This window comes from Pteropus medius, unplaced genomic scaffold, assembly GCF_902729225.1.
Source record: "Pteropus medius unplaced genomic scaffold, Ma_sr-lr_union100, whole genome shotgun sequence".
NCBI lineage: Eukaryota > Metazoa > Chordata > Mammalia > Chiroptera > Pteropodidae > Pteropus > Pteropus medius.
This window is the reverse complement of record NW_024340701.1, coordinates 18,983,403-19,005,078: the sequence shown is the minus strand read 5'-3', so window position 1 is coordinate 19,005,078 and position 21,676 is coordinate 18,983,403. Positions and strand designations below refer to the sequence as shown.

The 21,676-nt window shown below is 36.0% G+C and overlaps 1 protein-coding gene and 1 pseudogene across 1 annotated transcript in view; both read left to right on the top strand.

Annotated features, from left to right (window-relative positions):
* The window catches only part of CASK (calcium/calmodulin dependent serine protein kinase), a 391,044-nt gene that overhangs the window by 144,368 nt on the left and 225,000 nt on the right, over window positions 1-21,676 (top strand). The window lies entirely within an intron of this gene.
* On the top strand, window positions 18,143-18,261 carry LOC120581291 (uncharacterized; annotated as a pseudogene).

Genomic DNA, 21,676 nt, shown 5'->3' with positions numbered 1-21,676 from the left:
TAGCAACAGCTGTTCTCAGTTTGTGGCTTGGCCTCTTGAGATACATCTAAGCTCAGCATGGGTAGCAGCCTTCTGCTGATTGCTTAGTAACTCATGCCAGGTGGCCCCGGGTAGGGCACAGGCTACAGCTGAACTTGGCCTTCAGTGGGCCCCTGCCAGAAGGCCCCAACCTTCACACATGAAGGCCAGCTTTGGTCTGAGCCAGAGCACCACTTGGGGCTGCGTCAATAGATGACACACCCAAAGAGCAGACTGGCCAGGAACCAGGGCCCTGCTAAAGTAAATCCTGCTCCATAGGGTCAGCCCCTGCACAAGACTTCCTTTACTGTAGTCACCAGCCAGTCTTCACAAATAATCAGCTCGAGGATCAATCCCTCCCACTGACATACCAACAGCAGCCAAGGCTCAACTACAACAGGAGGGCACCCTCAACCCATACAAGGGACACACCTCGAACACCCATCTCAGGTGACCACGGATACTGCACCACTGGGCCCTTCAGGATGGCTACTCTTAAAACCACTCTCCTAAGACCGGGAGACATAGCAGCCCTATCAATACATAAAAACAAAAACAAGGAAGCAGCCAAAATGGAGAGACAGACATCCCAAATGAAAAAAAACAGAACAAAGCTCCAGAAAAAGAACTAAACAAAAAGGAGATAAGCAGTCTACTAAATGCAGAGTTCAAAACACTGGTTATAAGGATGCTTAATGAACTTAGGGGAAGAGTAGATAAACTCAGTGAGAACTTTAACAAAGAGATAGAAAACATAAAAATGGAGATAGAGAGCATAGAGAAGAACCAGTCAGAAATGAAGAATACAATAGCTGAAATTAAGAGTACATTATAGGGAATCAACAACAGATTACATGAAACAGAGGATCACATCAGCATTTTAGAAGAAAAGTAGCAGAAAACACCCAATCAGAACAGCAACAAGAAAAAAAATCCAAAAAATGAGGATAGTTTAAGGGACCTCTGGGACAACATCAAGGGTGCCAACATTCACAACATAGAGGTACCAGAAGGAGAAGAGAGAAAGCAAGGAATTGAAAGCCTATCTGAAGAAATAATGATGGAAAACTTCCCTGTCCTGGTGAAAGAAATAGACATGCAAGCCCAGGAAGCACAGAGTCCCAAATAAGATGAACCAAAGAGTCCCTCACCAAGACACATCATAATTAAAATGTCAGAGGTTAAAGATCAAGATAGAATCTTAAAAGCAGCAAGAGAAAAGCAGTTACTTACAAAGGAGCTGCCATAAGACTGTCAGCTGATTTCTCAACAGAAACTTTGCAGGCCAGAAAGGATTGGCACAAAATATTCAAAGTAATGAAAAGCTAGGACCTATAACTAAGATTACTCTACCCAGCAAAGCTATTATTGATAATCAAAAGACAGTTAAAGAATTTCCCAGACAAGAAGCCAAAGGAGTTCATCACCACCAAGCCAATATTGCAGGAAATGTTGGAAAGACTTCTTTAAGAAGAATGAGAAAAAGGAAAAACAGACTAAAAAAATATATATGAATAATAAAATGGCAATAACTACATACCTACCAACAAATATTTCAAATGAAAAATAATTAAATGCTCCAATCAAAAGATAGAGTGGCTGAATGGATAAGCAAACAAGACCCTTACATAGGCTGCCTACAAGAGACTCACTTCAGATAGAAAAAAACACAAACTGAAAGTAAAGAGATGAAAAAATGTGTTACATGAAAATGGAAACAAAACAAAACAAAAAATCTTGGATGACAGTACTTACACCAGGCAAAATAGACTTTAAAACAAAGGCTATAACAAGATCAAAGAAGGACCCAGTAATCTCACTTCTGGGTATTTATCCCTACAAACCCACAACACTACTTCAAAGGGACATGTGAGTCACTTCGAAGGGACTTTGCAGCATTATTTACAGTAGTCAAGATATAGAGGTAACCTGGGTATCCATTAATGGATGAATGGATAAAGAAGAGGTGGTACATATATACAATGGAATATTACTCAGCCATAAAAAAAAATGAAATCTTGCCATCTGCAAAAACGTGGATGGACCTGGAGGGTATTATGCTGAATATAGTAAGTCAGCCAGAGAAAGAAAAATGCCATATGATTTCGCTTACATGTGGAATCTAAATAACAAAACAGACAAACAGAACAGAAACAAATTCATAGATACAGAGAATATTTTGATGGTTGCTAGATAGGAGGGGATTGAGGTGGGTGGAAAAGGAGGAAGGGATTAAGGAGTACAAATTGGTAGTTATAAAATAGGTATGAGAATATAAAGTATAGCATAAGAAATATAGTCAGTAATATTGTAATAACTGTGGTATCAGATGGGTACTAGATTTATCAGGGTGATCACTTTGTATGTTATATAAATGTCTAATCACTATGTTGTACACCTGCAACTAATATAATATTGTATGCCAACTGTAATTGAAAAATAATGAAATTATTTTTAAAAACAAATAAGTAAATGTATGGGTTTTAATGGATTAAATATAAAGTTCTATTCTGGTTCTTTGTATATTTGAGTTTTACTTTTATCTAAGTAACATAAGCACATAAGTTTTAAAAGTTAAATCATACTACTTCTAATAACAACAGAAGACAGCTCCTATCCTAATTCACCCCAACCCCACCAATCTATTGTCTGAGGAAAACACTTTAAGCATTTTTGCTGTTTCTTTTGTAACTAACAACATATGTTTATATTACTGTTTTTTTTATTTTATAGTTTTAGATATTATCAGTTACTGACATACTGTTATGAAAAATGTGACTCTCTTATATTACTACCCCTGTCCCTCCTCACTTTTCCTCCCCCATATTTATGGCATTATTTATACTTCAGACATTAGTGTAATGTGATTATATTTCTTGTGTAATTTATTGTTACACCTGGAGTAAATAGTGACATCTTTTTGCGATTGCTTTATTTTCTATGTATTATAGCTAATTCACCCCTAGACTACCCCACTGCAGTATATAATTACTCTCAATACATGCAATCCTATCGGATAATTTATCACATTTCCTTTTTTTCTTGGCAACAGAGCCCTTCATCTGTTTCATTCTAAATTGTTTGCTTCTTGTTCTGTTGGATTGTCATCATGGGAATTCTCTTTGCTTTTCATCTGTGCTGGATTCCCTGTTTCCTAGATTTCTTAGACTTGGGTTCATATCATACTTACCAGCTGTGTGGCTTGACAAATCACATAATCTCTCTATGCCTAAGTTTTCTCACCTAAAAATTGGGCATAATAATCTTACTTACCTCCAGCGTTATTGAAAAGATTGATTGACGTAAGTAAAACACTCAGAACAATGCCTGACTCTTTTTTTCTTTTCCTGAAAACTTTAATCATATTCTCTTTACACTAGTTTCCTGAAATTTCAAACTGCTATTCTTTAGTGTAAGCCTTTTTAAAAGTCATTCTGCTGGGTTCTTGGAAATCTTTTTAAATCTGGAAATTCATTGTTCAGTTCAGAGAATATTTTTGTATTATTTCTTAGATAAGTTCCTTCCCTCCAGTTTCTCTGTTCTTCCTTTTTAGAGTTGCTGTCATTCAACGTTCACAGGATTGATATTCATCTATAACCTTTTCTTCCCTATTTCCATCTCTTTGTCTTTTTCTTCTACTTTGAGATAGTTTCTCAACTTGATCTTCTCCCCTTTTTCTATTTGAATCTCCTGTTTTGGCTCTCATTTTTATTTTCAAGGATTTTTTCCTCCTGAATGTTTCTCTTTTAAATTATTAGTATTATATAGTTTCCTGTTCTTGTTTCCTAGGTTTCATATCATTCTTATCTATCTCAAAATAGTATGTTTTTTGAAATTTTCTTTGCCTTGTTTATGCAGGAAATGGTTTCCTCAGAAATATATTTTTTTTCTACTTGTTTCTTTTAGTTTCTTTTTAGAGGCTTTCCTTAAATGTCTGGTGATCCTTGGCTTTTTGTTTGTTTGTTTGTTTGTTTGTTTGTTTGGTAAGAGGAAAGAAAGTATTAAGTAATTGTCCGGAATCTCTGTACATAGGTAACTTAACAATAGGTGATCTGACAAGAACTGGAGCATTTTTCAAGAGCCCCATGGATGTCAGTATATGTAGGTTTATTGTTCTTAAACAAGTCAATTTGCCAGAGAACAATCTTCCAATCTTATACTTTGGGCTAGGAGTATGTTTATTTGGAGGGCGGAGAGTGGCAGTACACAGGTCTAAGCTTGATTGCAGTGGTTCCAGGAGCCACCTCGGGGAAGGAGGCTGAGTCTTTATTTAAACATGCATATTTAACACATGAACTTTACAGTTAATCTTCCTAAGTACAGCACCTCATTTTGACCTAAGCTATGAGTCTAATGTCCAAAGTCTCCAAATAGTTAGGGAGGGATAATTTGCCTGGTCAAAGATACTAGGGTCAGGCTGTTTCTGCAAAGGTTTAGCCAATCCTCCTCTTGTCTGCTCCACTGTGCACCCCTGCCTTCAAAGATTGGTGCTTCCTTTTCCTAAACCTTTCTTAAGAACATTTTGTTAGGCATATTAGCTTACTTCTTACTGGCTTGCCTTGTTGCAAGCTTTGTGTGTTAGTTCAGGTTCTGCAGACAGCAGATGCCAAGAAAGGATTAGCTATGCAAGAAATTTATTGAGAAACTAGCCACGAGTGAAAAATGAAAGAGGAGAGAGGCGGAGGAGGCTGGGACAACCATCATAGGATATACAGGTCTTACTCCTTTGGAGGAGAAAGGATAGAGAAAAATCTGAGACTAAGGTGCAATTCCAAGTTTTGATAGGGACTATCCTTGAGCCAGTGTTGGCCATCAGAGTCCCATATCTTATAGAAATGAGCCTGCTTTAGTATTCCTGCTACTGTTAGTCACTGGCTGAGAGTAGCCTGTGGAAAGCTCAATGTTAGTGGGAACACAGTGATGGATTCATCATGCTACACCTGGGGTTGTCAGTCAGTCTCAATCCCTGCAGTTAGAAATTGAGTCCCATCTTCTTAATGGCTGCTACATTTAGATTTCAACTTTCTCTGATCTGCTAACTTTATCCATGTAGTTTCTACCATTCGAGATTTTGTTTACCTGTCTAAATGCTGCTGACTCCTCTCTCAATCTCTTTATTTTTGTGGATCTTTGACTTTTTAATGTTTTTTTTTTCCCCGAACTATTAGCTGGGCTACAAGAGGTAGCAAAAAAAGCATGCATTAGGCCACCATGTTTAAGTGGAAGTATTAGTCTACTTATTCATACAGTTAAATTATGATTCCCTAAATTATTATATGCATTACATGTTTATTATAGTGTATGAATCTCTGGTTACCCTCTCCTACAATATAGCCCTCTCTGATCACATAATGATCACCTTTTGGAACTTTCTGGGAGCAGCAAGAGCTAAGGATAAAGACAGAAGCAAGTTCACTGTAGTTCTGATTCTTCATTGTGGAGGGTAATTGTTGGGGAGGAAGGTAAGGGCGTTGCTTATTTAAAGCATTGCTTGATCTTTGGGCCCCTTTCTCAGTAAGTCCAATCTGATAGGTATGGGGTGTGGACTAGGAACTCTTTTTAAGTAAGTACTGTAGTAATTCTGAAAAGCTCAAAATGGACCAGTAAGGCATGTCTAAGAAGAATAAGGTTTGAGTTGGGGGGTAGGGAGAACTATAGTCAGACATGATTGAATTTTCGTTTTAGAAAGAATTTTTTTTGTAGTGTGAGGATGAGATTTGAGTGCTTTTGCAGTAATTTAAATAAGATAAATGATGGCTTCAACTAACTTCTATGTGGCAACTGGGATGGACAAAAAGAAACAGAATCATGAAGTCCTAAAGAATAGATTCAGATAACCTGGTTAGTATTTGAATATCTTCTACGTGGGAGATTTGTCTGTTTTTACCCATTTATTTGTTTGTTTGTTTAATCTTCATATCAGTATATTTTTTCAGCTTTTTTCTTCTCTCCTTATGGTATTCCCATTATGCATATGTTAATGTGTTAATGATGTCCCACATTTTTCTGAGACTCTGTTCATGGTTCATTCTTTTTTCCTCTGTGTTCTTCACATTGCATAATCTCTATCAATCTATCTTCAAGTTTGCTGATTCTGCCAGCTCAAATCTATTTTTGAGCCCTTCTAGTAAATTCTTCATTTTGGATATTGTAGTTTTAACTCCAGAATATACATTTTCTCCTTTTTTATAATTTCTATCTCTTTACCGATATTTTTTATTTGATGAGAGATTGTGTCACACCTTCCTTTAATTCTTTAAATGTAAGTTTCTTTTAGTTTTCTTAAGATATTTATAATAGCTGCTAAGTCCAGCATCTGGGCCCCCTCAAAGGCAGTTTCTATTTTCTGCTTTATTCCCCTCTAAACCTATATAAGGGTCACACTTTCTGTTTTTGTCTCCTACCTTTTTGTTATAGCTGCTCTGGATAGTAATACCCCTTCCACACTCCAGGGCTTGTTATTCTTGTTTGCTTGTTTATTGTTTAGTGATTTTCTGGATTAGTTCAGTACAACCTCTTATGTCCTTCTCTAGAGGGAACAGCTTTGAGCATGAGCACAATCTTCCTGACCATTAGGAATGACTATGACTTTAACTGTCCTTTCTTTAACTGTCTCTTCCCCTATCGCCCATTAAAATGATCCACCTCTATTGGTATCACAGTGTGCTAATTGCTAGCTGATTGCTCTATTGTTTTTGACAATGCCCAGGGATACAATTTGTGCTATATAGTCTGATGCAATTAAAGTTGAGCCCCTTTTCAGGGGCAAGCTTTGCTAGTCTGTGTCACTTGCTATACTCTCCCCTGAGCAGAATCTTTTCACTATGGAGGAAGAGCTGGGGAGAATGAGGAATTAACTCCTTATTGGCTGTTCCACCAAGATTCTCCCTATGGAGCAGGACTTTGTGTTTTGGAGAGTGCCAGGAGCATAAAGTGGTGCCCCATCCTGGCTGCTACTATACCACTCAATATAGATAGTCCATACCCAATGTAAGGGAGGATGACAATGTTCCAGGTACTAAATGTACTTGGACTAGTTCTTCTGCCTAGGAAGTTGAAAGACATGAGAACTGCCACTTGGCTGCCAAGCCCACCTCTATAGTTCTCTTGCATCACCAGACCAGTACGAGAAAGGGAGACTGTGCTTTATCAGCTGCGCCACCCAGATAACCTGTATTTAGCTAGAGTTGGGAGTGGGGGAATGGGTGCTGCCATCTGGCTTCTACTACCCACTCAACATAGGCCTTCTACAGCATAGAACTGTGGAAAATGAGAGCTACCCATGTTCACCAGATGCGAAATCTACCCTAATTAGCTCTTCCACCTCAAGATACTGATCTGCCACTCAGCTATTGGGCCCCTTAAAACAATCCCTTCATAAGGCAAAGCTATAGGGACATGGATGCAGCCCCTATCCTGAATGATGTACAACCTCCCATAGTTCTTATCAAGTTTCTTTAAATTTTATTGCATAAGGGCTTCTCAATTTGTTGAAGACTTTTGATCATTCTCCAGAGACTGAATGACTGTTCATTTTGACCAGCTGAATATGTCTTGGGGTGGGGGTGGGGGGTTCCCTGAGCTCACACAGTTTTTCCAGAAGCCCTGCCTAGTCATTGTATTTTTAATGATTCTGTATTTTATAGAAAACTAGTTTTTCAAAAATATAATCAAGCATCTTGAATTGAAAGGACTAAACTAAGATTTTTTGAAAGAAATTATGATTTTATTACTGAAATTTGCTCTGATTGAACTTTAATCATGATTCTATATTTCAGTTTTTAGAAATAGTACAAAGAAATAGCTTACCTGTAAAGTTCATATTCAAAATTTAGTAGTTGTAGACCCAAGAAGCAGTGTACAGCCGAGTGTTAAGAGCATAGGTACTGCCTGGTCCAAATATTTGCTCTGTAGGTTATTAGTTTTGTGGATGAGCTACTTAACTGCTCTCTCTGCCTTAGCTTCCTCATATGTATTATCATCTGCCTTTTAGGGTTGTAGTGAGGGTTCAATGAGAGGACACATCTAAAATTGAATCTGACTCATAGAATATACCAGAAAATATTAACTGATGGTTATTGTTAGACATCTCAAAGGCAAATAATCATCTCATCTGTGTATTATGTTATCGAGACCAATAGTATTATCTATAGCCAGAGATCTTGGTTATGTGATTTTTCTAACTAGCAATAATATGATCTTTAATGTCCCCTAATGGAAGAAAATTAGATATGTTCTTTTCATAAACCAGCTTCTTTTGGAGTTATAATCACTTAACCTGATAAAATTACTCCTGAATAGTTAACCAAAGACAAAATCCACACATATAAATGTTTAAATGTATATGTGTGGATTTTATTTAAATTTATATGAAACTTTAAATCTTAATTATTTTTTATAACAAGACTTTTTGGCCATGTAATTTACATTAATTAATCTAGAATGTGCACTATACAGTGACATAGAAATGTTAGGCATGTATTACTTTGGCTTAAAGCTAGTGCATTCAGTAGTGGGAGTATTTTGAAGTCTTTTATTTCAAGTCATCGTAATACACTACAGGATAACATTAGCATCCAGTTATCTGCAAGTAGATGACATTTGGGGCAGGTCATTCTCTGAAAATTCTTCAGTCTGTGTGAATGTGCTACCTGGAATAGATTGCCTCAAATGTTGGACATTTTTAGTCTTTTTCCAGTCAGGCGTGGGGTAACAGAAAGATTACTATATTGGGTATCAGAGACCTGGGTTCATCTTCCAATTGTGCCGTGAACTAGCTATGGGACTTTGGGTACATCATTTGCCTTTCTATGGCCTCATTTCTCTTCTGTGTAAAATGTGAGGATAGAGAGGTGCATGTGATCATGGCTTTCTTACTGTCCCTCCCATTTCTAGTATTCTCTGATCACTGATACATATACTTTGATGTGAGACAGAAGATACAACATGTTGGTCGAATGAGTTCTGGGTATTTGGTGCTGCCTTCAGCAGAGTTGACGGGAATGTACATCACCAGAAGTTGTACAGTTTGGTAAATGCTGAGATACTGAGACCTGTATAGAGAAGTGTTGTTAGTTCACAGCAAGGTATGTCTACCTCAACTGGGGGAAGAATGTTAAGAACTTTCAAGCAAAGTATGAGTGGAATTTTGATGAATGAGTTGGGATTTAGCAGCAGAGAAGGAAGTACATGGAATCAAACAGAGGGAGCAGCATTTTCAAGAGCATAGAGAACATGAGGGCTAGTGCAGAAGCTGCAGATTGTCTAGGATGGGGGTCAGGGAGGAAAGGAATGTATTATGTGTGACATCCAAAAACAGTAAACCTAAGTTACTTGACTAAGAAATGGGAGAATGAGGTTCCATTTCCATTTGTGTTGCTAAATAGCTCTGTGGACTCCAGTTAATGTATTTGACTTAAAATAACATTTTTGGAAAACTTTCAAAACCAGGCTGAGGGATTATAACATGTTGGCGTAGGGAATGGAGAGCAATGAAGGTTTGAAGAGTAATAAGATAATACCTGTTTTAGAGTAAAGCTATGATGACAATTTAATAAGTAGAATGAAAAGAAGGAAGTGGAAGCAAAGAAACCAATTAAAAGATCTCTGTGATCCAAACAAAATTCCACGAGGGCTGAAACTAGGGTGTCAAAACTATGGGCAGATCATTTTGACAGGTTTGCAGAAATAGAATGGACAGGTTTTGGCAGTTGCATGTAAAAAGTGAAAGAGGAGTCGTAGTTGGTGTGAGAAGGACTTCAAGGGCTGTCTGGAAGAATAATGATGCTGATAGTCAGTAGACCACACACATGCAGCTATGTGGATTCTGTTTTATTTTTTTTTAACCAGTGCCCTTATTATTATTAAATACTTCAACTGTACCTGATTTTTACTTTTTTCCCAAATAATCCTCTGGTCAACTTCAGAGCGATATTACATGATTCCCCCCCAAAAAAAAATTGTAGATGAAAAACTGCAAACTGAAATCAGAATTAGAACTGGATAGCAATGTGGCTTGAATTTCATATTGCCAGCTTCTCATCAGACTTGGTTTGATTGACATTTGTTAAAGGTAGGAAAGAATTATTTCCACCTAAAATGGTTAAAGGGAAAGGAAACAAAACTTATTGTGCACATGCTCTGTGATGCACCATGGCAAGTTCTTTAACATACTTTATTAATCATCCATGGCTAACTACGACCTGGTATGGGAGCTATTCTCTTACTCTTTCCCTTTTATAGATGAGGTAACTGATGTTCTAAGGATATACAGCTATTAATTGATGAAGACAAAATTTAAAGACAGGCCTTTTAACTACAGGTCTGGTGTTGCTCTATTATATAGTAAGTGCATCCCTGCAGAAGAGTGTTAGCATTTGAAAGGATGAATGCCAGATCTGTGGAAATAGAGTGCCTGGGACTGAGGGCAGATTCAAAGTATACAGAATTTTCTGTGCTACAACTGGAAAGTCCCTGGCAAACCAGGATGAGTTGGTACCCTTTCTGGAAAAGTCACTTATATGAAATAAACCTTTATCTAGGATTACCTAAATAAGGTATTGATTGTCTTTGTTTCCCATAATATTGAGGCATGAATTAGGCCTTTTGTTACTAAATGACAAATGATTCTTAAGTGAAGAGGGGTTAAGGCGCTGCCTGACTAATTTCCTTCTACTTGTTTTCACTGGCTCTGAACATCCTGCCTTGCTGGAATTGCACTCAACTATGTGTGAATGAGATGCTAGAAGCTTCTGTTTCTATCTCAGAAGGAAACTTATGTTTTACCCATTCCAAGTTTGATGAAATGGCAAAAGAGCTATTGAGAAAAAAATGAAGAAGGCAGGTTGATTATAAATGTATGTTTTTTAAAGAATGAGGAAATATATTTTTTTGTCATTCAGCCTACGACAAGTAGGGAAAACCCTTAGCACAAATATAAAATATACTTATTTTATGTCGTGTAAACACTATATTCTAATAAACAAACAATTTGTATTGTTTTGATATCAAGATGGGAAGCAGGAAATTATGCCACATGGAAGGTTCCTGTAATTTTTCAAAAAAAAAAGAAGAAAAACATACTTTATGGTGATTTCATGCATTTCACAAGTAAAGTGCTAGGTTTAGGGCAGAGGCTAACATAATATGGGGAATACACTTATGATTTTTTATCTAGTTAATGGTTATCCTCAAAATGGTCCATTATTTGGGTATGCCGGGAGGCATTTGTTTCTGTGGCTTTCCATTCTCAACAGTGCTCTTGAGACCTCAACAAGATGGATTAGATGATTATCTCAAGACAGTTTATTCTAAGGATAAAGCAGTGTATTATTTACTTAAAATTTTATTGAAATAAGGAGAAATATGGCCTTTTTACAATCTCTGTTTCTCTTAGTCCAGAGTTTCACTATGTACAAAAAGTATCCTCTCTGCCACTTTCAACTACTCTCAGTGATTCCACTTTGGAACAAAAAATTTCTACTACTACTCTTTGAAACTTCTTGATCAGTTTTTTTTTTAATTAAGATTACAAGGCAAGCAATTTAAATTTCACACACCTGTTAGCCATTTGTAGCTATCCATATAAATTGGAATTTTGGCAACAGACCGACAAAATAAAATATAAGAATAATTTGGTGGTTGAGGCATGAGTCTTCAGGATTATCCATAATCCCTGATTTCAAGTTATCTATTGAACTTTAGCTTATTGTTTTTATAGATCTTTTTCAAAATAAGTGTCACATATTGGTATTTTTTACTATAAATTTGTTTTTTACTGTTTGTGAGATTCGTTGACAAAAAGCGTCTACTGCCGAATGGAGAATCCCATATTGTCGTTTTTTTTTAATTTCGATAATTATTTTACTAGGCCAAAGATAGTCTTGGTCTCAGTCATTCATTTATTTATATATTAAAACAGACTACAAATTGGTTTCTGGGGAGACTTTTGGTCCTGCTGGTAGTATTTCCTAGACTAGCCCCATCCTAGAGGAAGGAGGAGTCGGGGGAAGTGGGTAACAATGAAGCCTATTATGCTACATAACTCCTCAGTTATCAGTAAATAAATAAAAATGGAATGTAAATATAGATAATATAATTGGGAAAGTGTAAAATACAGAATAACATTTTTTGACTTAGACACATTAGTTGGATTCCTGTCTTATTACAGTAACTTTTCATTTTAAACTTTACTGAATAAAAATTTATGCATAATACAACAAACCTATTTAAGTATACAGGTCAGTGAATTTTAACAAATATATACACTCTATCATCCCACAAAGTTCCTTCATGCTCCTAACATGTATGTTTTTTAAGACTTTAATATTAAAAAGTAATTGAGATATAAACCAGTATTTCTCCAATTTTATTTTACAAAATTAGGAGTACCATTTTGAAATAGGCATCTGAGTTTTTGTAGTAGCAAAATTCCTCATCTTTCTCCCATTTTGTAAAGCTTTTTAGTTTACATTTCCCAAAATAAAAGAGAACAGAGGAATCATACCTTCTAGAGATGTTTAGAACATTGTATTTCTATTTTTATCTCATATATATGATCTTAATGATAGTCATTCACATGTTTGAGAAGAACTCTAATGCTGGAACTACATTTGATTTGGATTTTGCTCACCTCTGCATATATATACATATATATAGAAAGATGTTAAATATATATATTTATATATTTATAACTGTTTTACTAGTTGAGTCCAAAACAGATTTTCAGCAAATTTACAGTTGAGTAACAGCTTGAATAGAAGACTCAGTTATATCTTCTAAAAGACAAATAATTTGATTTCTTTTTAACCTGATGTTGGCTCTTATCCACAAATGCCTTTTAAGCAAATGTTCTCCTTTCAGGACATTTTAACACTTCATAAGATAAATTTTAGTAAAGATCATTGAATTGGTCACCCATAATATTCATTAATATCTAATTAGTAAATTCAAATATTTATAGTACTTCAATATTGATTAGGAATGACCTGGAATTTTTAAAATTTAAATGGCACTTTAAATAATTATCTAACAAACTCATCCTAATACAGAGTGAGAGGGAAGGCCAGTAGTTCTCACAGTAATTGGCTTTATTATATTTTACAGCTGATAGTTGTTTACAAATATAGTATTGAATTTAGTTTAAATTTAGTTTTCAACTGGGCAGGCTGCTTTAATATATTCATTACAGTTATCAGAACTGAAAATGCTTTGAGAAATATATTACCAAAACCCCATTAATCTATAAATGCTTAATGTGGTTAAGATTGATTTTTAACTAATACTTTGCCTATTTAAAAAATTTTACATCAGACATTCTGAATTAATAATATGCTGCTTCCTTTATTCGCTTGATAAATAAGATTTTAGGCCATAGGATTTTTTAAAAATGGAAAAAAATTCAAAGAAATTAGAAGCTGCTTGGATTTTTTTTCTATGTGAAGAAAGATAATAAAATGTTTTGGATGGTAGTAAAATATGTAAACGATCAAAGAAATGAGTTTACAGTTAACCCAGATTGGTGTGTGAGCCTGTCTGGGCCTCTGGTCATCCACTAGTTGAGAAAGTCAGCTCTCCTGATTTATAGGAAGATAGCCTCATTAAAGCCAACTTGACCTGTATTGTTGCCAAAGGCAACTGAGTTCTTTAGTCTTCAAATTGGTTCTTAGACAAAGGTGCGACTCAGCAACAGAATTCGACTTTGCTACTATAATCCTTCCAAGGTTCTGCTTGGATTCTTTCTGTAAAATATCATATGGTCATTAATTTCAGTACACTAAGGGAAAAATGTTGAGTCAATAATGACTTTCATCTACTTATTTTGTTATTAATACTGATTCAACTGAACACATTAATTAATATTATCCTAATTATTTCTGTGACTAGATTAGAATATTCTTTAAGTGCATTTGGAGGCTGGGTCATCTCGGTGAATTTTGTTAACTGTTGAGCTTCTAACAACCTGGAAATTCGAAATGAATGAGAATACTTATGTATTTGTCAGGAAAAGATCAGTGTCTGGTTTCTGATCATCACTGGTGACAGTGCAGCTGAAATAAGCTGCTTCTGTAGCAGTCTTGATAGCTTGTTACCAAGTTAATGTCACCACATTAGCACCATTGAGTGATTGGATCTTAAGGGTACACATAACAACTGCATGACCCCAGGAATTATGATATGATGTAAAGAGCACTAGACTTCAGTTATTAGTCTTGCTTCCTCTATTTACTATTGTGTGATCTCAACAACTTATCGCACTGAACTTCAGGCCTCAATTTCTTCTTCTGTAAAGTGAGAATAGATACATTTATCTCAAAGGGTTATTATAATTATTAAATGAGGACTTATAGAGGGGCACTTAAAATCTCAAATGTTGCGCAATAAACTCCCAAATGTTGCACTGCATAGTCTAAGGTCAGTCAATAAATTTTAAAGTATGCAAAGAGCACTATACAATGGATACTGACTACCTTTTGTGTGTTTGATTAAGCAAGACAAAATATTTCAAAACTGCTGAACAAATAAAGGATGTAGATTAAGAATATTGGAGAAATCCCGATTTAGTTATTAAGTGATGGATTTGGGTTATTAAAAGAAGCTGTAGTGTTTTCCTATATGGAAATATTTTTTTTAAAAACACACCTTTTGAGTTTAAATTCTTTTTTGAATGACAGTGACTTTACAAATATTGGAGTAAGAAATGCAGAAGAACTCATATTGGAAGAAGATAAGAATTAAAGCAAGTCAATTTATCTATAGCTGTACCATTCCAATTTGGTAGCCACTAGTCACATGTGGCTGTGGAGCACTTGAAATATGGCTGATCCAAATTGAAATGTGCTATAAGTATAAAACACACACTGGATCTCAAAAACTTAGTACAAGAAGAGAATGTAACATATTTCATTAATAATTTTTAATATGATTATATGTTGAAATAATACCTTGGATATATTGGATTGCTTAAAATATGTTAAAATAAACTTTACCTGTTCTTCCTTTTTACTGTGGCTACTGAAATTTCTTAAATTACATATGTGGCTCACATTATATTTCTATTGGACAGTGCTAATCTAAATCCTTGCTGAATGGTTCTGGACAAGCTAACTTAAATTTAGATCTGTTATATAATGAGGTTGAGATTGCTACTCCAATGCTAAGAATGTCAGAAATCATTTCTTCAATCATATTTTTAAATACCAAAATTATTTTTGACCCACGGCCAAATTAATTTGCTGCAGAATTGTGGCACTCTGAAAGTAGTACCCAACTTTTAAAAGATAGCATGGAGAATTCTATCACAAGAACAACTAGTAGTGAAATGTATAATAAATACTTTCCAGGAAAAATTTTTAAAAGAATTTTAGACCCATACTTATTAGAAAACTAGTAGTATGAATAGGAATAGGAGTAGGAGTAGGAGTTCTTATGCCATACAGCAGGTTGATTTAATTTGTATTTCTCCAATTTCAGTCAGAAAATTAAATATTACTTTCCATATTAGTAGTGCTACTTTTAAAGGGAAATGAATTAATTAAACATAGGCACATAGTTAAATATAAGGGTACTAAACATAGAAATAAATTACTTTTTAAATCTTTTTAAATTTCCCTGAGATATTACAAAATGAAAAAAGTACAAGGAAAAGTGGAGAGAGTTACCAGTTACTGCAGACAAAACAGCACTTCCAAACAGCCATGGTAACTCTGGGTCAGGTCATTCACAAGAATGTTCTGTGCTAATATCTCTAAGCAGTGAAAAAATCACTATTTCAAGTCATATTATTACCACCTACTTTCTAATTCCTACTTTGCCTCATGAGTCAATTTGTAGGCAAATACAGGCATACCTCAGAGATATTGGGGGTTCAGTTCTAGACCACCACAATAAAGCAAGTATCACAATAAAGCGAGTCATAATCTTTTTTCTGGTGGAGGACCTTGCCTCTAATTTATAAAAAAAACATAGGTGGTGACATCAGAGGCATGGCAGTGTGAGGGATCTCCCCAGATCTTTCCCCTTGAAATAACCACAAGCTGAACATCTACAACTCAACAAATAATGCCCAGCCTGCACACAGGCACATCTGAGGGATCGGTGCATCAGTGCATCAGAAGATGGGCAAATTGTGCTGAGTCTGGGAGGAATATTAAGAGAAAAAACAAAGCAGCTTCCATATGCAGCTGGAGCTCCCTGCGGGAGGAAATGAAGATATTTCGTGGCCAGTTCTTGGCTCTTTGAAGCCCTGAGCAGCGCTGCCTGAGCGATCAGCATATTCCACAAAGTGAAGCCCAAGGATCAGGGCAGAGAGCAGGGCAGAGACTTAAGTCCAAGAGGCGACAGCTGTGTCAGCAACCGCCATTGTCAAACAGGAGACCGAGTCTCAGAAGCCTGGCCATGTCCCCCCAACCAAGCCAGAGCATGCCCCCCATATTCTCTCAGAGCTAGCACCACTGAACAGCAGGGGAATTTGCACAACCATTACTGAAACATACACTACAGCCAGTACCAGAGACAAGCGCGGTGATATGGAAGCAAGACAGCTGAAACCTGGAAGACAACATTACAGGAAGTGAAAAAGCCATACACACCAAGGGCCATTCCTAATCAACCCCACCCCCATCCAGTCAGGCTGATTGGGAAGAAAACAAAGAAACAATGCATCTATTAGGACAGTAACAGGACTTCAGGGCCTCTTCAGAGGCTCAAACCCTGGTAGCCCATAACTTCCTCCCATGGGGGTGGAACCATGGGACTGAGGTGACCTGATCACAGAGGAGGAACACAGCCCACCAGAGAGGAAAGGGCATTTTTAACCTGAAAGCAGAGAGCCAAAAGGCTTGGATTCCACCTACTAGAAACCAAAAGAAAAACCCTTTCTTATCAACCTGCTAATGAGTAATCAATATATAATAAATTTTCTTTTTTATTAAAAAAAAAAAGGTACACTCCCATTAATGCCCAGGGGGAAAAATAGTGCATTAAACAACATGAACACCAAGGTGACAAGGCAATTCAGAAAGAAAGTGAAAAATCTCCAGAAAATCAGCTTAAAGGGATAGAAATATATGACTTAAATGACAGAGAATTCGAGATTGCACTTCTGAAAAAAAATCAGTGACATGCAAGAAAATTCTGACAGCTCAAAGAAGTTGTAAATAAAATCAGTGAACAATAGGAATACTTCACTAAGGATATTAAAACCCTAAAAAAGAACCGTGTGCTTGGAACGGGAGAATCAACATAGTTAAAATGACCATTTACTTAAATCATTATACAGATTTAATGCAATCCCCATCAAAATCCCATCGGCACATTTTAAAGAAATAGAACAAAAAATCATCAGATTTGTATGGAAGCACAAAAGACCCTGAATTGCCAAAGCCATCCTGAGAAAAAAGAACGAGGCTGAAGGCATCACTCTGCCCGACTTCACATTATACTACAAAGTGACAGCAATCAAAACAGCATGGTATTAGCACAAAAAACAGACACACAGACCAGTGGAACAGAATCGAGAGTCCAGAAGTAAACCCATATTTATATAGACAAATAAATTTCGACAAAAAAGCCAAAAACATACAGTGGAGAAAGGAAAGCCTCTTCAATAAATGGTGCTAGGAAAACGGAAAGCCGTATGCAAAAGAATGAAACTAGACTGCTGTTTATTACCATATACCAAAACTAACTCAAAATGGATCAGGGACCTGAATACAACACCTGAAACAATAAAATGCATAGAAGAAAACATAGGAACTAATCTTAAGGACCTTGGACATAAAGAGGTTTTATGAATTTGACCTCTAAAGCAAAAGAAGTAAAAGCTAAAATAAATGAATGGGACTACATCAAACTAAAAAGCCTCTGCTCATCAAAAGAAACCGTCAACAAGGTAAAGAGATAATGTATTTACAAGCAATGCCTCTGATACGGGCCTAATATCCAAAATTTACAAAGAACTCCTACAATTCAATAACAACAAAAAAACAAATGATCCAATCAAAAAATGGGCAGAGGAACTGAACAGACACTTCTCCCTAGAGGACACACAAATGGACAACATATATTTGAAATGATGCTCAACTTCGCTAGCTATTAGGGAAATGCAGATCAAAACCATAATGAGGTCTATGCCCATGCCACCCTGAAGGCACCAAATCTCATCTGATCTCGGAAGCTAAGTAGGTTCGGGCCTGGTTAGTATTTGGATGGGAGGCCTCTTTGGAATATCGGGTACTATAGGCTTTAAAAAACACACACACAATAAGATACCATTTCACACCTGTTAGAATAGCTATAATCAACAGGACAGGTAATAACAAATGTTGGAGAGGAAGCGGAGAAAAAGGAACCATCACACACTGCTGTTGGGACTGAAAATTGATACAGCCACTATGGAAAACAGTATGGAAGTTCCTCAAAAAAGTACGGTTTATCTACCATATGATCCAGCAATCCGAAAAGATATTTGCACACCGATGTTCATAGCAGCATTATTCACAGTGGCCAGGACATGGAAGCAACCAAAGTGTCCTACGATAGATGGTTGGATAAAGAAGCTGTGGTACATATATACAATGGAATTTTACTCAGCCATAAGAAGAAATGAAATACTGCCATTTGCGACAACATGAATGGACCTTGAGATAATCATGCTATGTGAAATAAGCCAGACGGAAAAAGTTGAAAATTACATGATATCACTTATATGTGGGATATAAACCTAAAAGCAACAATGAACAGGACAGAGACTCATGGACATGGTTTATAGACTAGCAAGTGATTACCAGAGGGTTGGGGGTTGGGTGAGGGGAGGTAGACTAAGTAAAAGGGGTCAAATGTGACAGAAAGAAATCCAACTATGGGAGGTGAACACACAGTGTAAACATATGCCTTACTGTTAAAGTGTACAGCTGAAACTTACTGGATTTTGTTAATCAATGTCACCATTAAAATAAATAAATAAATAATTTTTTAAAAGGAAGATGTGGTGCATGTATGCAATGGAATATTACTCAGCCATAAGAAGAGATGAAATATTGCCATTTGCAACAACATAATGGATCTTGAGATAATCATGCTAAGTGAAATAAGCCAGACAGAAAAAGTTGAAAACCATATGATTTCACTCATATGTGGGATATAAAACTGAAAGCAACAAACACAACAAACAGACTCATGGACATGACAGTGAATTAGTGGTTACCAGAGGGAAGGAAAGAAGGAAGAAGTAGATAGGGATAACAGGGAACAAATATTTGGTGACAGTAAGAAATCTACCTTGTGTGGTGAATATAATGCAATACATATATAATACATATATAAGTGCGTATGTATATATGTGACATTGAATCATTCACCTGAAATTCATTTGATTTTATTGTCACCCGAATAATTTTTAATAAAAAATATGAATAAATAAAAATTATAAAACATGGTATCTATGAAGTGCAATAAAGCAAAGTGCAATAAAACAAGGTATGCCCCTACTATTTTTAGTTTGCTATATCACCAAGGGATTATTATTACTTAATACATATCTTTAATTCACATTTGCATCTAAAATAAACATTTTGAGTTTAATGTTCTTGAAATCTGTAGTTAGAATGCATATATAATGCATTTGTGTTTTTTAAACCATGATTTTCTATTTGAGCTTTTTAATACACCCATTTAATTGATAACCGGATTACGGAAAATAGTGCCACAATTATCCTAGTTATAAGCCATCTTTTGCATCATTGTTATAATTTCAAATATATTTTTATGTTGTTAGTTTTGTGCTTTTCAATAGGTGTTCTGATTTTAGTCCCTGAAATATTAGATTTGGTGACATTTAAATGTTTTATATCTTTGACATCAGAGTCCCCAGCAATTTTGCCATCATTTTGAGGGTAGGTGGGTGATAGAGGCTAGACCAGGAGCAGGGTCAGCCATAGACCAAGCAGTAATGTTCAAGTTAAATGGAGGAGTCTTCAGAGCATTCGTGTTTACTTTCAATCTTTCAGTATAACGAATATGGCATATGGCAAATGACGAGTGTGGGGGCTGAAAAACCCTGTAGTTACATGAAAGGGGCAAAATAAAAAATAAACTGAAAACAGGAGAAAAGAATAGTTTTCACTGTGCCAAACACTAAACCTCTGTTTACTTCTTGACTCCAATGTCAGAGCTTTGAGTTAAAATCAGCTTTTACATCAGAATAGAAAGAAATGGAAAAAGAAACTAAGGTAAAAACAGAAGGTACCTCTGATCTCTTCCTTTACAGTGAACACTGAGCCACCTTACCCCCTCAGCCTCATAGTGCTGTCTTCCACACAATCTTTTCACATTCATTTCTCATTTGAATCTTACCACTGCTCTCTGAAGTCAATTAAGTACACTCTGCAGATCCAACATCACCTATTGCCTTCCCCATTTCATTTGGAGTAAGTTAGGCATTTGTAGAGGTTAGCAGTCAGCTGGCATATAGCAGTGACTGAGGCAGGACCAGCACCAAGTTTTGGGACTCCAGATCCTATGGGCTTTTCATCACTGCCACTTGCAAGCACACAGAGTGTTACTTTTAAAACAACAGCAAAAATAGACAAACAAATCAAACCTCCTTTGACCTGCTATTCCTTTTCCTACTGCCAGATTCTTCTAATCTGATCATGTCTAAACCAGGCATCGAGGAGCTGGAGAAGCCAGGGCTCAAACCTACCCCTTGTTATAGCTATGTGATCTTGAACACATCTCTCAGCCTGTTTCCTCATCTGCAAAATACTTATAGATGGTTATTGAGACAGTATGTAACAATGACTGCATTAAGTAATTAGCACAGTGAGAGACATGATAAATTTTAATTTATTATTACATAACTGTCTCCTGCATACTGACCTCAAACCTGACTTCTCCGCAGAATTTAATCTTGCCCAGAATGCTAATGGTCTTTTCTGGCTGAATCACAACAGCCTTTTCTGCACTTTCTCCAACTACTTGAGTCTTAATTCTCTCTATTCCCTTCACTTTCTTAATATTGTGTTATTGATTCTTCCTTTTGTGGGAGCTTCTCTTTTGTCTGGTTTACTGACTTGTTTTCCTCATTCTACCTTTTACATAAGTCTTCTACAGTTCCCTCTGCAGCCATTGATCTTGTTGACAAGACTAAGTTAATTAATAAATCAGAGAGGAGATAATGTTATCTCTTTTGCTTCTTTACCTGTCTGCCTTCTACTTCCAAATATAAAAATGTCATATTGGATTTTATTCATCTGCAAACAGATAAAATTCCAGCGCTGTTAACACAAGAAGGCTTTAATTATCCTGTTCAATGTAGACATGGCAAGCAATACCTATATCCAAACTGTTTTCATGTGATGATGATGATGACGATGATGATGACAATGATGACAATGATAACATTTTTATTTTCTAAATTAGTATTATAGAACTTACACACTTGTCTTACCTATATTATCTGAATTTATTTTTCAAAATAGCACTGTAGGTAATGTCCTGAATCATCCAACACATTTCATAGATGATATAAAAGAATTTCTAACTTTGACACTGGGAGTAGTGTCTTCTCAATTTAAACTATACTTTTTTTTTTGCCCCCTATTCCATATAGCTTCCCTGATGTGTGTCTATGAATGCTAGATTTTAGGCTAAATAATAG